The 19,012-nt window shown below is 44.3% G+C and overlaps 1 protein-coding gene across 2 annotated transcripts in view; it reads left to right on the top strand.

The window, feature by feature from the left end:
- Positions 1-19,012, top strand: part of ADAM33 (ADAM metallopeptidase domain 33) — a 169,591-nt gene that overhangs the window by 2,667 nt on the left and 147,912 nt on the right. For both annotated transcript variants that reach the window (XM_038745299.1, XM_038745298.1), the window contains exon 2: positions 17,813-17,895. The gene's annotated coding sequence lies outside the window, so the exon portion shown is untranslated. The remainder of the gene's footprint in view (positions 1-17,812; positions 17,896-19,012) is intronic.

Raw genomic sequence — 19,012 nt, 5'->3', positions numbered from 1 at the left:
GGGAAGTCCAAGTTGGCAACATATAGAGACGGTCCCTGCCCAACACTGGGCTCACTACCGACTGAGCCCTTCTTCTAGACTGTAAGCCCACTGTTGGGTAGGGACTGTCTCTATACGTTGCCAACTTGTACTTCCCAAGCGCTTAGTACGGTGCTCTGCACACAGTAAGCGCTCAATACGATTGATTGACTGATTGATTGTGGGCAGAGCACTGTACTAAGCGCTTGGGAGAGGACAATATGCCAACAGTCACATTCCCTGTCCGCAACCAGCTGTCATTCATTCATTCAATTGTATTTATTGAGCACTTACTACTGCTACTACTACTACTAATAATGATGGCATTTATTAAGCGCTTACTATGTGCAAAGCACTGTTCTAAGCGCTGGGGAGGTTACAAGGTGATCAGGTTGCCCCACGGGGGGCTCACAGTCTTCGCTCGACTGTGAGCCCGCTGTTGGGTAGGGACCGTCTCTAGATGTTGCCAACTTGGACTTCCCAAGCGCTTAGTACAGTGCTCCGCACACAGTGAGCGCTCAATAAATACGACTGGATGCGTGAATGAATTGGCAGACAGACACGTGAGGAGGGACGAGCCCACATACAGGTCCCTCGCCAACAGCGGGTTCACAGTCTAGAAGGGGGAGACAGACAACAAAAGAAAACATATTAACAGAATAAGATAGAATAAATATGTACAAGTAAAATAAATAAATCAATAGAGTAATAAATATGTACAAATATATATATATATATGTGTATATATATATATGTATATGTATATATATATATATATATATATATATATATATATATATATATATATAAAGGTCCCTACCCAACAGCGGGTCCCACCCACCTTTTTACGGTCAGGCCGTGAATCCTCGGAGGGACGGGGATAATGTCTAATTCTCGCCTGTGTATTCCTTCCCAACGCTTAGTACAGTGCTCTGCACACTGTAAGCGGCTGATAAACACTACCACAACTATTATTACTATGATCAGCGCTCCTATTAGTGTCAGTGTGGAGCGTTGAGTGTGTATCAGCGCTTAGAACAGTGCTTTGCACATAGTAAGCGCTTAATAAATGCCATTATTATTATTATTATTACTGTGGATGTGGATATTGGTGTCTTACTGTGTGTGAAGCGGTTGTGAGTATGAACGCACGTGGCAAATTAGTGTCATTGGCAAGAAGTCGGGCCCGGGAGACGGAAGACCCGGGTTCTAATCTCGTCTCCACGGCTTGTCTGCTGTGTGATTGGGGGCAAGTTTCTTAATCTCCCTGTGCCTCACTTTCCTCATCTGTAAATATATATATATTTATATATATATGTATATATGTTTGTACATATTTATTACTCTATTTATTTTACTTGTACATATCTATTCTATTTATTTTATATATTTATATATATGTATATAAGTTTGTACATATTTATTACTCTATTTATTTACTTGTACATACCTATTCTATTTATTTTATTTTGTTAGTATGTTTGGTTTTGTTCTCTGTCTCCCCCTTTTAGACTGTGAGTCCACTGGTGGGCAGGGACTGTCTCTAGATGTTGCCAACTTGGACTTCCCAAGCGCTTAGTACAGTGCTCTGCACACAGTAACACAGTATATATGTTTGTACATATTTATTACTCTATTTATTTTACTTGTCCATATCTATTCTATTTATTTTATTTTGTTACTATGTTTGGTTTTGTTCTCTGTCTCCCCCTTCTAGACTGTGAGCCCACTGTTGGGTAGGGACCGTCTCTAGATGTTGCCAACTTGGACTTCCCAAGCGCTTAGTACAGTGCTCTGCACACAGTAAGCGCTCAATAAATACGATTGATTGATTGATTGATTGTAAAGTGGGGATTAAATCCTACCTGAGTGTGAGCCAGGGAATGTGTCTGTTGTTGTGCTGTACTTTCCCAAGCGCTTAGTACAGCGCTTGGCACACAGCTCAATAAATCCGACTGAATGAATGAATGCTCGTACCCCAATGCTCGCTTGGCACAAGAAGCAGCGTGGCCTAGTGGGTTGAGCGCAGGCCTGGGACCCAGACGGTCGTGGGTTCGAGTCCTGACTCCTCCACTCGTCTGTTGTGTGACGTTGAGCAAGTCACTCCACTCCTCTGTGCCTCAGTCGCCTCATCTGTCAAATGGGGATTAAGACTGTGAGCCCCCTCCGGGACAGGGACTGTGTCCGACCTGATTACCTTGTACCTACTCCAGCGCTTAGAACAGTGGCTGGCACAAAATAAGCGCTTAACAAATATCATAATTGTAACTGTTATCACTTATTAGTGCAGGGGATTGCTACGTGTGCACATTAGTGCTAATCAATCGTATTTATTGAGCGCTTACTGTGTGCAGAGCACTGTACTAAGCGCTTGGGAAGTCCAAGTTGGCAACATAGAGAGACAGTCCCTACCCAACAGTGGGCTCACAGTCCCGTTAGCATTAACAAATGCATGGATTAGCGTCTTTTGTGTGTAAGGTCGGTGTGGGCAAGGGACTGTCTCCATTGCTGAATTTTACTTTCCAAGCGCTCAGTCCAGTGCTCCGCACACAGTGGGCGCTCAATAAGTATGGTTGAACGAATGAATGAAAGTGTGATTCGGTTGTCTCGATTGTCTCCCCCTTTTAGACCGTGAGCCCACTGTTGGGTAGGGACTGTCTCTCTATGTTGCCAACTTGGACTTCCCAAGCGCTTAGTACAGTGCTCTGCACACAGGAAGCGCTCAATAAATACGATTGATGATGATGATTCGGTGTTTGCGTTCTGATTCATTCCACCGGGGTGGCTCGGTCTCCGTTTCAGTCTTTCTCAGGCCGTCTCTGTTTCTGTTTCGCGCCCATCTCCTTCCTGTCTTAATGTCCCTTTCCATCATTTGTCTTAAATTCCTCTAGCCTAAATCCTAACTAACTTCCCTTCCACGGAGTCCAGCCCTCAGATTCCCCTCCTCCCTCTGTCCTGTCCCATTCATAGCCATTCTCGGCGCTCAGTACAGTTCCCCACCCGGCCCCAGCAGTCTCCACTGCCCCTGCTCAGTTCTGTAGGGGCTGCACCCCCGCGATTAATAATCATAAATAATAAAGTAGTATTCGTTAAGTGCTTACACTGTGCCACGCACTGTACTAAGCGCTGGGGTGGATACAAGCCGTTCGGGTTGGACACAATCCCTGTCCCCAGTGGGGCTCCCAATCTCCACCCCCATTTTAGAGATGCGGTAACTGAGGCTCAGAGAATAATAATAATCATCATGGTATTTGCTAAGTGCTTCTACCGTGCCAGGCACTGGTCTAAGTGCTGGGGCAAGCGCAAGATAATCGGGTTGGCCACCGTTCTGTCCCACGTAGGGCTCACACTCCTCATCCCCATTTTAAAAGGTGAGGAAACTGAGGCGCAGAGAAGGGAAGTGACTTGCCCGAGGTCACACAGCAGACTAGTGGCGGCGGTGGTTTCTGAATGAATGAATGAATGAAATGAAGTCATGACCTTCTGATTTCCAGGCCTGGGCTCTATCAATCAATCAATCAATCATATTTATTGAGCGCTTACTGTGTGCAGAGCACTGTACTAAGCGCTTGGGAAGTACAAGATGGCAACGTATAGAGACAGTCCCTACCCAACAGTGGGCTATTGGGCCCCCAACTTGTACTTCCCAAGCGCTTAGTACAGTGCTCTGCACACAGTAAGCGCTCAATAAATACGATTGAATGAATGAATGAATGCCATGCTGCTATCATCATGCCCCTAACCCTGAGTGCCCCACAAGCTTGGGAATCGTTCATCCCCCCCCAACCCCCCTTGACCTTCCTAGGACTGGTGGGGAAACTGAGGCTGGAGAGGGCGGTCCCACCTCCAGCCTCCCAAATCATTTCCTGCCCTGTATATATGTTTGTACATATTTATTACTCTATTTATTTTACTTGTACATATCTATTCATTTTATTTTGTTAGTATGTTTGGTTTTGTTGTCTGTCTCCCCCTTCTAGACTGTGAGCCCGCTGTTGGGTAGGGACTGTCTCTATATCAATCAATCAATCAATCAATCGTATTTATTGAGCGCTTACTGTGTGCAGAGCACTGTACTAAGCGCCTGGGAAGTACAAGTCGGCAACACATAGAGACGGTCCCTACCCAACAGCGGGCTCACGGTCTAGAAGGGGCACAGTCTAGAAGGGGAACTATATGCTGCCAACTTGGACTTCCCAAGCGCTTAGTCCAGTGCTCTGCACACAGTAAGCGCTCAATAAATACGATTGATTGATTGATTAGGTAGAGAGTCAGCACGGCCCAGGGGCTGCGGGGTGGCCCGGGGGCTTTCGGGGGTCCGCTTGGGACCTGGGCTATTTATTTTATTTTGTTAGTATGTTTGGTTTTGTTCTCTGTCTCCCCCTTCTAGACTGTGAGCCCACTGTTGGGTAGGGACTGCCTCTATAGGTTGCCAACTTGGACTTCCCAAGCGCTTAGTACAGTGCTCTGCATACAGTAGGCGCTCAATAAATACGATTGATTGATTGATTGATTGATTGGGTTGGCCTCCGCATCAGCTCCGTCCGGGAGAGGTTGCCCGTCAGGCCGTCTCTTCTGGCCTCTCCCGCTCATCCTGCCAGCTTGTACTTCCCAAGCGCTTAGTACAGCGCTCTGCGCTCCCTAAATGCGATTGATGATTGATTGCTTTCCCCCTTGGACCCCGACAGCCCACGGACGGGGGGTGAGATGAAGAAAAGAGCCCCCACTCCCGCTCGGCCGGGCCTCTCGCTCCCGCCCAAGCCTGGCCGCCGTGTCGTGGCTACCAACTGGACGTGGGTGGGGGGGAAAAGCAGGGAGGGGTGGGAGATGCCGCCGGAGTTGAGCTTTTAAGGAGAAGGAGAGAGAGAGGAACCAGGCCCTGGCGGAAAAGGGGGGGGACGGGGGCGGCTTGGCAGGCGGCTTTATTGGTTGCACATGTTGGACGGCCACAACAGTGGGATTGTTGAGGTTGCGGGGGGAGAGCGAGAGCGCACAGTGGAGTCATCGGCGGGCTCTGTTTAGTGTTCTGCCACTGCCAGAACCGCCTAGTTTCAATCAACCAAGGTGGGGGCCCTGTAGTAGCCCCCCCATCCCTCCCCCACTGCCTGTCACTCTCCACACCCGGGGAAAAACAAGGCCCAGAGAGGGTGGGGAGCGCCTATGGGGTCACACAGCAGGGGACGAGCCGAGCTGTGCTTGGTTCTCTGTCTCCCCCTTTTAGACTGTGAGCCCGCTGTTGGGCAGGGACTGTCTCTATATGTTGCCAATTTGGGCTTCCCAAGCGCTTAGTCCAGTGCTCTGCACATAGTAAGCGCTCAATAAATATGATTGATTGATTGATTGATTACTCTATTTATTTATTCATTTATTTTACCTGTACATAGCTATTCTATTTATTTTATTTGGTTAGTATGTTTGGTTTTGTTCTCTGTCTCCCCCTTCTAGACTGTGAGCCCGCTGGTGGGTAGGGACTGTCTCTAGAGGTTGCCAACTTGTACTTCCCAAGCGCTTAGTCCAGTGCTCTGCACATAGTAAGCACTCAATAAATATGATTGATTGATTGATTACTCTATTTATTTATTTATTTTACCTGTACATAGCTATTCTATTTATTTTATTTTGTTAGTATGTTTGGTTTTGTTCTCTGTCTCCCCCTTTTAGACTGTGAGCCCACTGGTGGGTAGGGACTGTCTCTAGAGGTTGCCAATTTGGACTTCCCAAGCGCTTAGTACAGTGCTCTGCACATAGTAAGCACTCAATAAATATGATTGATTGATTACTCTATTTATTTATTCATTTATTTTACCTGTACATAGCTATCCTATTTATTTTATTTTGTTAGTATGTTTGGTTTGGTTCTCTGTCTCCCCCTTTTAGACTGTGAGCCCGCTGGTGGGTAGGGACTGTCTCTAGAGGTTGCCAATTTGGGCTTCCCAAGCGCTTAGTACAGTGCTCTGCACATAGTAAGCGCTCAATCAATCAATCAATCAATCGTATTTATTGAGCGCTTACTGTGTGCAGAGCACTGGACTAAGCGCTTGGGAAGTACAAATTGGCAACACATAGAGACAGTCCCTACCCAACAGTGGGCTCACAGTCTAGAAGGGGGAGACAGAGAACAGAACCAAACATACCAACAAAATAAAATAAATAGGATAGAAATGTACAAGTGAAATAAATAAATAAATAAATAAATAAATAGAGTAATAAATATGTACAACCATATATACATATATACAGGTGCTGTGGGGAAGGGAAGGAATCAATCAATCAATCAATATGATTGATTGATTGATTGATTACTCTATTTATTTATTCATTTATTTTACCTGTACATAGCTATTCTATTTATTTTATTTTGTTAGTACGTTTGGTTTTGTTCTCTGTCTCTCCCTTTTAGACTGTGAGCCCGCTGGTGGGTAGGGACTGTCTCTAGAGGTTGCCAATTTGGGCTTCCCAAGCGCTTAGTACAGTGCTCTGCACATAGTAAGCGCTCATTAAATATGATTGATTGATTGATTACTCTATTTATTCATTTATTTTACCTGTACATAGCTATTCTATTTATTTTATTTTGTTAGTATGTTTGGTTTTGTTCTCCGTCTCCCCCTTTTAGACTGTGAGCCCACTGCTGGGTAGGGACCGCCTCTATATGTTGCCAACTTGGACTTCCCAAGCGCTTAGTACAGTGCTCTGCACATAGTAAGCGCTCAATAAATATGATTGATTGATTGATTGATTACTCTATTTATTCATTTATTTTACCTGTACATAGCTATTCTATTTATTTTATTTTGTTAGTATGTTTGGTTTGGTTCTCTGTCTCCCCCTTTTAGACTGTGAGCCCGCTGGTGGGTAGGGACTGTCTCTAGAGGTTGCCAATTTGGACTTCCCAAGCGCTTAGTCCAGTGCTCTGCACATAGTAAGCGCTCAATAAATATGATTGATTGATTGATTACTCTATTTATTTATTTATTCATTTATTTTACCTGTACATAGCTATTCTATTTATTTTATTTTGTTAGTATGTTGGGTTTTGTTCTCTGTCTCCCCCTTTTAGATTGTGAGCCCACTGCTGGGTAGGGACTGTCTCTAGATGTTGCCAATTTGGACTTCCCAAGCACTTAGTCCAGTGCTCTGCACATAGTAAGCGCTCAATAAATATGATTGATTGATTGATTACTCTATTTATTCATTTATTTTACCTGTACATAGCTATTCTATTTATTTTATTTTGTTTGAATGTTTGGTTTTGTTCTCTGTCTCCCCCTTTTAGACTGTGAGCCCACTGCTGGGTAGGGACCGTCTCTCTATGTTGCCAACTTGGACTTCCCAAGCGCTTAGTACAGTGCTCTGCACATAGTAAGCGCTCAATAAATATGATTGATTGATTGATTGATTACTCTATTTATTCATTTATTTTACCTGTACATAGCTATTCTATTTATTTTATTTTGTTAGTATGTTTGGTTTTGTTCTCTGTCTCCCCCTTTTAGACTATGAGCCCACTGTTGGGTAGGGACTGTCTCTATATGTTGCCAACTTGGACTTCCTAAGCGCTTAGTACAGTGCTCTGCACACAGTAAGCGCTCAATAAATACGATTGATTGATTGTGCTGTGAGTCACTCGCCCCACTTTTTTTTTTTTTAATGCTATTTGCTAAGCACTATCTACATGCCGGGCAATGTTCTGAGCGCTGGGATAAATACAAGCTGCTAAGGTTGACCGCAGTCCATGTCCCACAGGGGATTCCCAGTCCTAATCCCCATTTTACAGATGAGGCAACTGAGGCGGAGAGATTACCTCCCAGGCATGTGCTCTATCAATCAATCAATCAATCAATCGTATTTATTGAGCGCTTACTGTGTGCAGAGCACTGGACTAAGCGCTTGGGAAGTCCAAGTTGGCAACATACAGAGACGGTCCCTACCCAACAGTGGGCTCACAGTCTAAAATATCAATCTATCAGTCAGGCCGTGCTGCTTACCAAAATCCCGATTTCGTTTCTGCCTCGATCACATAATCATCATCATCATCAATCGCATTTATTGAGCGCTTACTGTGTGCAGAGCACTGGACTAAGCGCTTGGGAAGTAGAAATTGGCAACATACAGAGACAGTCCCTACCCAACAGTGGGCTCACAGTCTAAAAGGGGGAGACAGAGAACAAAACCAAACACACTAACAAAACAAATAGAATAGATATGTACAAGTAAAATAAATAAATAGAGTAATAAATATGTACAAAAGTAATATGTACTGAAGTTCTCCCCCCCAAACAAAAACTAGTTTATAACTTTCATGATGATGGGAGGGCAAGTGAACCTTTTGATACGGGCTGAAGAACAATTTATTGCTCTTTTTACCTCATTTTACGGACGGCACAGCAGGCCAGTGGCGGAACGGGGGTTAGACTGTGAACCCACTGTTGGGTAGGGACTGTCTCTATATGTTGCCCATTTGTACTTCCCAAGCGCTTAGTACAGTGCTCTGCACATAGTAAGCGCTCAATAAATACGATTGATGTTGATGTAGAAAGGCCGTGCTCTATCCCCTAGGCCACTCCGCTTCCCAATTGTCTCTCTCCTTCTCAGTATTATAATAATAATGGCATTTATTAAGCGCTTACTATGTGCAAAGCACTGTTCTAAGCGCTGGGATTAGTATTAGGCCCCCGTATTAAGCCTGAAGCATTGTTCAGTAATTCTCCCTTCCTCCCTCCTCCCCTCCCATCTTCCTCTCAATCTCTTCCTCTTCACCGAATATTCACGTGACGTTCATTTGTAGCAGAAACCTGGTGTCTGTGGATACAACTATGCTCTTCTTCTGCTCTGCCCAATCAATCAATCAATCGTATTTATTGAGCGCTTACTGTGTGCAGAGCACTGGACTAAGCGCTTGGGAAGTCCAAGTTGGCAACACATAGAGATGGTCCCTACCCAACAGCGGGCTCACAGTCTAGAAGGGAGAGACAGACAACAAAAGAAAACATATTAAGGAAATAAGATAGAATAAATATGTACAAGTAAAATAAATAAATCAGTCGAGTAATATATATGTACAATATGTACAATACACACACACACACACACACACACACACACACAGGTACCTACCCAACAGCGGGTTCACAGTCTAGAAGGGGGAGACAGACAACAAAAGAGAACATATTAATGAAGTGATAGAATAAATATGTACAAGTAAAATAAATAAATCAATAGAGTAATAAATATGTACTATATATATATATATATATATATATATATATATATATATATATATATATTCATGGGTACCTACCCAACAGCGGGTTCACAGTCTAGAAGGGGGAGACAGACAACAAAAGAAAACATATTAATGAAATGATAGAATAAATATGTACAAGTAAAATAAATAAATCAATAGAGTAATAAATATGTACTATCTATCTATCTATCTATCTATATATATATCTATATATCTATATATCTATATATCTATATATATATTCACGGGTACCTACCCAACAGCGGGTTCACAGTCTAGAAGGGGGAGACAGACAACTAAAGAAAACATATTAACAAAATAAGATAGAATAAATATGTACAAGTGAAATAAATAAATCAATCGAGTAATATATATGTACAATATGTACAATATACACACACACACACACACACACACACACACACACACACACACAGAGGTACCTACCCAACAGCGGGTTCACAGTCTAGAAGGGGGAGACAGACAACAAAAGAAAACATATTAACAAAATAAGATAGAATAAATATGTACAAGTGAAATAAATCAATAGAGTAATAAATATGTACTATATATATATATATATATATATATATATATATATATATATATTCACGGGTACCTACCCAACAGCGGGTTCACAGTCTAGAAGGGGGAGACAGACAACTAAAGAAAACATGTTAACAAAATAAGATAGAATAAATATGTACAAGTGAAATAAATCAATAGAGTAATAAATATGTACAAACATATATATATATATATATATATATATATATATATATATATACAGGTCCCTAGCCAACAGCGGGTTCACAGTCTAGAAGGGGGAGACAGAGAACAAAACCAAACATATTAACGAAATAAAGTAAATCGAATAGACATGTACAAATAAAATAAATAACTAGAGTAATAAATACGTACACCTCATCTGTAAAATGAGAAGCAGCAGTTGGCTGACACGTCCCCTGCCTAGAATGACTAAGCCTTCCTCTTCTCTTCTCCCACCCCCTTCTACGCCGCTCTTACTTGCTCCTTAATTCATCCTCCTAGCCATCCCCACAGCACCTTCAGTCGTATTTATTGAGCGCTTACTGTGTGCGGAGCACTGTGCTAATCAATCAATCAATCAATCGTATTGATGGAGCGCTTACTGTGTGCGGAGCACTGTACTAAGCGCTTGGGAAGTCCAAGTTGGCAACAGAGAGACGGTCCCTACCCGACAGCGGGCTCACAGTCTAGATTTTAGTCAGGTAGTGGAAAGGGCGTGGGCCACGTTCATTCATTCAATCGTATTTATTGAGCGCTTCCTGTGTGCAGAGCACTGGACTAAGCGCTTGGGAAGCACAAGTCGGCAACATATAGAGACAGTCCTTACCCCAACAACGGGCCCACAGGAAGGGACCGTCTCTACGTGTTGCCAACTTGTACTTCCCAAGCGCTTAGTACAGTGCTCTGCACACAGTCAGCGTGCAATAAATAATAATAATAATAATGATGACGACATTTGTTAAGCGCCTACTATGTGCACTGTTCTAAGCGCTGGGGGGGGATACAAGGTGATTAAGTTGTCCCACGTGGGGCTCACAGTCTTAATCCCCATTTTACAGATAAGGGAACTGGGGCTCAGAGAAGTGAAGTGACTTGCCCAAGGTCACACAACAGACATGGGGCGGGGCCGGGATTCGAACCCATGACCTCTGGCTCCAAAGCCGGGGCTCTCTCCACTGAGCCACGCTGCTTCTCTGAATACGACTGAATGAATAGGAGGGGGAGACAGACAACAAAACACATAGGCAGGTGTCCAAAATCATCAGAACAAATAGAATAGAAATTCATTCATTCATTCAATCGTATTTATTGAGCGCTTACTGTGTGCAGAGCACTGGACTAAGCGCTTGGGCAGTCCAAGTTGGGCTCTAGCCACACCATGCTGCTTCTTAAAAAGGGACTGCTTAGACCGGGAATCAATCAATTAATCAATCGATGGTATTGAGCATTTGGTATGTGCAAGAAAAATAGAATAGAATAAATAGAACAAAAAGAATTAAACCCATGTGCACGTCATTAACAAAATAAATAGAATGGTAAATATGTACAAGTAAAATAGGGTAATAAATCTGTATAAATATATATATGCAGGTGCTGTGGGGAGGGGAAGGAGGTAGGGCGGGGGGGATGGGGAGGAGGAGAGGAAAAAGGGGGCTCAATCTGGGAAGGCCTCCTGGAGGAGGTGAGCGCTCAGTAGGACTTTGAAGGGAGGAAGAGAGCTGGCTTGGCCGGATGTGCGGAGGGAGGGCATTCCACGCCGGGGGAATCAATCAATCAATCAATCAATCGTATTTATTGAGCACTTACTGTGTGCAGAGCACTGTACTAAGCGCTAGGGAAGTCCAAGTTGGCAACATCTAGAGACAGTCCCTACCCAACAGTGGGCTCACAGTCTAAAAGGGGGAGACAGAGAACAAAACCAAACGTATTAACAAAATAAAATAAATAGAATAGATATGTACAAGTAAAATAAATACAGTAATAAGTATGTACAAACATATATACATCTATACAGGTGCTGTGGGGAAGGGAAGGAGGTAAGATGGGGGGGATGGAGAGGGGGACGAGGGGGAGAGGAAGGAAGGGGCTCAGTCTGGGAAGGCCTTCTGGAGGAGGTGAGCTCTCAGTAGGGCCTTGAAGGGAGGAAGAGAGCTAGCTTGGCGGATGGGCAGAGGGAGGGCATTCCAGGCCCGGGGGAGGACGTGGGCCGGGGGAAGGACGTGGCAGCGGCGACACACGTCTGCTGTGCGACCCTGGGCAAGTCACTTCACTTCTCTGAACCTCAGTGTCCTCATCTGGAAAACGGACACTGAGACTGTGAGCCCCACTTGGTACAGGGACTGCGTCCAGCCCGATTTGCTCCTATCCACCCTAGCGCTTGGTACAGTGCTTGGCAGACAGTAAGCGCTTAACAAATAGCACAGTTTTCATTATTATTAGGATTGCTGCTGATAATAATGATAATTAGTGGTCATCCATCCCAGTCACCTCCCCTTTTCCCAGCACGCCAACTCTCCAAGTCCATGCTCCTCTGCCGCTCACCTCCTCACCGGGCCTCGTTCTCGCCCGTCCCGCCGTCGACCCCCGGCCCACGTCCTCCCCCTGGCCCGGAATGCCCTCCCTCCGCACATCTGCCAAACTAGCTCTCTTCCTCCCTTCAAAGCCCTACTGAGAGCTCACCTCCTCCAGGAGGCCTTCCCACACTCATCCCCCTTTTTCCTCTCCTCCTCCCCATCCCCCCCGCCCTACCTCCTTCCCCTCCCCATAGCACGCGTATATACTTCCCAAGTCTGCACACAGTAAGCGCTCAATAAATACGATTGATGATGATGATGATGATATATTTGTACAGATTTATTACTCTATTTTACCGGTACATATTTACTATTCTATTCATTTTGTTAATGATTTATTACTCTATTTATTTATTTATTTTACTTGTACATATCTATTCTATTTATTCTGTTAGTATGTTTGGTTTCGTTCTCTGTCTCCCCCTTTTAGACTGTGAGCCCACTGTTGGGTAGGGACTGTCTCTATATGTTGCCAACTTGGACTTCCCAAGCGCTTAGTACAGTAAGCGCTCAATAAATACGATTGATTGATTGATTGATTGATCTAGCTTTAATTCTATTTGTTCTGACGATTTTGACACCCATCCACATGTTTGGTTTTGTTGTCTGCCTCCCCCTTTTAGTCTGTGAGCCCGCTGTTGGGTACGGACTGTCTCTATATGTGGCCAACTTGGACTTCCCCAGCGCTTAGTACAGTGCTCTGCACACAGTAAGCGCTCAGTAAATATGATTGATGATGATGATGATGATATATTTGTAAAGATTCATTACTCTTTTTTACCGGTACATATTTACTATTCTATTCATTTTGTTAATGATGTGCATTTTGTTAGCATGTTTGGTTTTGTTCCCTGTCTCCCCCTTTTAGACTGTGAGCCCACTGTTGGGTAGGGACCGTCTCTATATGTTGCCAACTTGGACTTCCCAAGCGCTTAGTACAGTGCTCTGCACACAGTAAGTGCTCAATAAATACTATTGATTGATTGAGCTAGCTTTAATTCTATTTGTTCTGACGATTTTGACACCCATCCACATGTTTGGGTTTCTTCTCTGTCTCCCCCTTCTAGACTGTGAGCCCGCTGTTGGGTAGGGACCATCTCTATATGTGGCCAACTTGGACATCCCAAGTGCTTAGTACAGTGCTCTGCACACAGTAAGCGCTCAATAAATACGATTGATAATGATGATGATGATATATTTGTACAGGTTTATTACTCTATTTTACCAGTACATATTTACTATTCTATTCATTTTGGTAATGATGTGCATTTTGTTAGTATGTTTGGTTTCGTTCTCTGTCTCCCCCTTTTAGACTGTGAGCCCGCTGTTGGGTAGGGACCGTCTCTATATGTTGCCAACTTGGACTTCCCAAGCGCTTAATACAGTAAGCGCTCAATAAATACGATTGATTGATTGATCTAGCTTTATTTCTATTTGTTCTGACGCTTCTGACACCCGTCCACAGGTTTGGTTTTGTTGCCTGCCTCCCCCTTCTAGACTGTGAGCCCGCTGTTGGGTAGGGACTGTCTCTATATGTTGCCAACTTGGACTTCCCAAGCGCTTAGTACAGTGCTCCACACACAGTAAGCGCTCAATAAATACGATTGATGATGATGATGATGATATATTTGTACAGATTTATTACTCTATTTTACCAGTACATATTTACTATTCTACTCATTTTGTTAATGATGTGCATTTTGCTAGTATGTTTGGTTTCGTTGTCTGTCTCCCCCTTTTAGACTGTGAGCCCGCTGTTGGGTAGGGACTGTCTCTATATGTTGCCAACTTGGACTTCCCAAGCGCTTAATACAGTAAGCGCTCAATAAACACGATTGATTGATTGATTGATCTAGCTTTAATTCTATTTGTTCTGACGCTTTTGACACCCGTCCACATGTTTGGTTTTGTTGCCTGCCTCCCCCTTCTAGACTGTGAGCTCGCCATTGGGTAGGGACCGTCTCTATATGTTGCCAACTTGGACTTCCCCAGCGCTTAGTCCAGTGCCCCGCGCACAGTAAGCGCTCAATAAACAGGATTGAATGAACGAATGCATCCTTTACCACCCAAGCCTCCCTTCCCCCAGCCCGACAGGAAGCCCTAACCCACCGTCTCCCCCTCCATCCTTCCTGCAGGGCCCTGACCCAAATCCGAAACCAGCTGCTCTCTTCCACCTGGCTTTCTGAAGAATAAACAGTAACCGTGGTATTTACTAAGTGCTTCCTAGGTGCCGAGCACTGTGCTAAGCGCCGGGATGGCTACGCGGTAATCGGGTCAGACGCGGCCCCTGCCCCACATGGGGCTCGCGGTCTGAAGCCTTGTTTTGTTTTGTCGACCGTCTCTATATGCTGCCAACTTGGACTTCCCAAGCGCTTAGTACAGTGCTCTGCACACAGTAAGCGCTCAATAAGTACGACTGATTGATTGATTGATTGATTGAAGCCCCATTTTCTGGATGAGGGAACTGGGGCCCCGAGAAGGGAAGGAACCCACATCCTCCGACTTCGTTCATTCAATCGTATTCATTCATTCATCCAATCGTATTTATTGAGCGCTTACTGTGTGCAGAGCACTGGACTGAGCGCTTGGGAAGTACAAGTCGGCAACAGATAGAGACGGTCCCTACCCCACAGTGGGCTCACAGTCTGGAAGCGGGAGGCAGAGAACAAAACAAACCATCTTAACGAAGTAAAATAAACGGAATAAATATGTACAAATAAAATAGAGTAATAAATTCGTACAAACATCTATACAAATATACAGGTGCTGTGGGGAGGGGAAGGAGGGGGCTCAGTCTGGGAAGGCCTCATTCATTCAGTCGTATATATTGAGCGCTTACTGTGTGCAGAGCACTGTATTTATTGAGCACTTCCTGTGTGCAGAGCACTGTATTTACTGAGCGCTTACTGTGTGCAGAGCACTGTACTGAGCGCTTGGGAAGTCCAAGTTGGCAACACCTAGAGACGGTCCCTACCCGACAACGGGCTCACAGTCTAGAAGGGGGAGACAGACAACAAAATAAAACATATTAACAAAATAAAATAAGTAGAATAAATATGTACAGATAAAATAGAGTAATAAACACGTACAAACACATACACAGGTGCTGTGGGGAAGGGAAGGAGGTAAGGTGGGGGCCTTCATTCATTCATTCACTCATTCAATCGCATTTATTGGGCGCTTACTGTGTGCAGAGCACTGGACTGAGCGCTTGGGAAGTCCAAGTTGGCAACATAGAGAGACGGTCCCTACATAGAATGGTAAATATGTACAGGAGTAAAGTACAGTGCTCTGCACCTAGTAAGCGCTCAATAAATACGATTGAATGAATGAATAAATATGTACAGATGTACAGGCCGGGGCTCTATCCACTAAGCCACACTGTTTCTGCTCTGCTCCTCCGCCGCTCACCTCCTCACCGTCCCTCGTTCTCGCCCGTCCCGCCGTCGACCCCCGGCCCACGTCCTCCCCCTGGCCCGGAATTCCCTCCCTCCGCACATAATAATAATAATAATAATAATAATAATAATAATAATGGCATTTATTAAGCGCTTACTATGTGCCAAGCCCTGTTCTAAGCGCTGAGGAGGTTACAGTGTGATCAGGTTGTCCCACGGGGGGCTCCCAGTCTTCATCCCCGTTTTCCCGATGAGGTCACTGAGGCCCAGAGAAGTGAAGCGACTGGCCCAAAGTCACCCAGCTGACAAGTGGCGGAGCCGGTATTTGAACCCATGACCTCTGACTCCAAAGCCCGGGCTCTTTCCACTGAGCCACGCTGCTTCTCTCCGCCAAGCTCGCTCTCTTCCTCCCTTCAAGGCCCTGCTGAGAGCTCACCTCCTCCAGGAGGCCTTCCCAGACTGAGCCCCTTCCTCTCCCCCTCATCCTCCTCTCCATCCCCCCCATCTTACCTCCTTCCCTTCCCCATGGCACCTGTATATATGGATATACGTTTGTACGGATTTATTACTCTATTTTTAGATTGTGAGCCCGCTGTTGGGTAGGGACTGTCTCTATATGTTGCCAATTTGTACTTCCCAAGCGCTTAGTACAGTGCTCTGCACATAGTAAGCGCTCAATAAATACGATTGATGATTTATTTATTTATTTTACTTGTACATACCTATTCTATTTATTTTATCTTGTTAATATGTTTGGTTTTGTTCATTCATTCATTCAGTCGTATTTATTGAGCGCTTCCTGTGAGCAGAGCACTGTACTAAGCGCTTGGGAAGTACAAATCGGCAACACATAGAGACGGTCCCTACCCAGTTTGGACTGTTTAGACTGTTTTTTAGTCACAGTTTAGACTGTGAGCCCACCGTTGGGTAGGGACCGTCTCTATATGTTGCCAACTTGGACTTCCTAAGTGCTTAGTCCAGTGCTCTGCACGCAGTAAGCGCTCAATAAATACGATTGATGACAGAAAGAATGATAAGGGTGAACTACTAGCAATGAGAAAATACCAATTTCCCCATCCAAAGTAACAGCGTTACTGTTACTGTTGGAGAAGCAGCGTGGCTCAGTGGAAAGAGCCCGGGCTTTGGAGTCGGAGGTCATGGGTTCAAATCCCGGCTCCGCCAATTGTCAGCTGGGTGACTTGGGGCAAGTCACTTCACTTCTCTGTGCCTCAGTTCCCTCATCTGGAAAATGGGGATTAAGTCTGTGAGCCCCACGTGGGACAACCTGATCACCTTGTATCCCCCCCCGCGCTTCGAACGGCGCTTTGCACATAGTAAGCGCTTAATAAATGCCATCATCAGCAGCAGCATTACTGGAAGGGCTGAAATCGGCCCTCCAGGATCAGCACGCCGGCTCCTCACTGCTCCCGGCAATAGACTCCGGTGGCTTGTATCCATCAATTTGTACTTCCCAAGCGCTTAGTACAGTGCTCTGCACATAGTAAGCGCTCAATAAATACGATTGATGATGATGATGATGATCCCAAAGTTTAGTACAGTGCCTGGCACACAGTAAGTGCTTAACAAATACCCCAGTTATTATTATCATTATTATCCTAGTCCACCTTGACCACTACACTCCTCGCTGACCTCCCTGCCTCCTGTCTTCCTCCGCTCAAATCCGTACTTCACTCTGCGGCCCAGATCATTCCCTTCGAAAAAATGCGGTCCCGGTTTTCCTGCTCCTCAAGAAATTCCCAGCGATCGGGCATCCACTTCCGCATCCAGCAAACACTCCTTATCGTCAGTTTTAAACCACTAAATCAACTCACCCTTTTGTTGTCTGTCTCCCCCTTCTCGACTGTCGACTGTCGGGTGGGGACCGTCTCTGTTGCCGACTTGGACTTCCCGAGCGTTTAGTACAGCTCTCTGTGCTCAATAAATATGATTGATTGATTGATTGATAGGGTTCTTCAGCTCTTCCGTACCTAACGCCCCGTTTTCTCTCCCCCGATCCTATCCCACAGAGCCGGTCCCGCCGGGAGAGCTGGTGACGCCTCAGTGGGTGGAAGGACGACGGAGCCGGAGATCAGTCAGCCTGGAGGATCATGTGAGTTTTGCCCCTTCTAGGGTCTGGAGAACAAGGGGTTAACCGCCCCCTCCTCCCCCACCTGCTTTGTCTGCCTGCCTGCTTATAATCAATCAATCAATCAATCGTATTTATTGAGCGCTTACTATGTGCAGAGCACTGTACTAAGCGCTTGGGAAGTACAAATTGGCAACACATAGAGACAGTCCCTACCCAACAGTGGGCTCACAGTCTAAAAATAATAATAATAATAATAATGATAAGAAGAAGAAGAAGAAAGAAGAAGAAAGGAGAAAGAAGAGGAAAGAAGAGGAAAGAAGAAAGAAGAAGAAAGAAGAAAGAAGAAGGAAGAAGAAAGAAGAAAGAAGAAAGAAAGAAGAAAGAAGAAGAAAGAAGAGGAAAGAAGAAAGAAGAAGAAAGAAGAAAGAAGAAGGAAGAAGAAAGAAGAAAGAACAAAGAAGAAGAAGAAAGAGAAGAAAGAAGAAAGAGAAGAAAGAAGAAGAAAGAAGAAAGAAGAAATTAGAAAGAAGAAAGAAGAAAGAAGAAAGAAAGAGAAGAAGAAAGAAAAGAAAGAAGAAAGAGAAGAAAGAAGAAAGAGAAGAAAGAAGAAAGAAGAAGAAAGAAGAAGAAGAAAGAAGAAGAAGAAAGAAGAACGAAGAACGAAGAAGAAGAAAGAAGAAAGAAGAAGAAAGAAGAAAGGAGAAAGAAGAAGAAAGAAGAAAGAAGAAGAAAGAAGAAAGAAGAAGAAAAGGGAGAGGGAGGAGGAGGAGGAGGAGGAGGGAGATGATGATTTATTAAACGCTAAGTGCAAAGCTCTGATCTAAGCGGCCGGGGAGGTTACAAGGTGATGGGGTTGTCCCACGGGGGGCTCACAATCTTCATCCCCATTTTCCAGATGAGCTAACTGAGGCTCCGAGAAGTGAAGTATATATATATGTATGTTTGTACATATTTATTACTCTATTTATTTATTTTACTTATTTATTTATTACTTACTTATTTATCATTTATTTATTATTATTTATTTATTTATTTATTATTATTTTTTATTTATTATTATTATTTATTTATTTATTGTTACTTACTTATTATTTATTTATTATTTACTTATTTTACTATTTATTTATTACTCTATTTA

This window comes from Tachyglossus aculeatus, chromosome 4 (assembly GCF_015852505.1).
Source record: "Tachyglossus aculeatus isolate mTacAcu1 chromosome 4, mTacAcu1.pri, whole genome shotgun sequence".
Classification (NCBI taxonomy): domain Eukaryota; kingdom Metazoa; phylum Chordata; class Mammalia; order Monotremata; family Tachyglossidae; genus Tachyglossus; species Tachyglossus aculeatus.
Note: the sequence above shows the minus strand (reverse complement) of the source record. Positions and strands in the feature narration are given on the sequence as shown.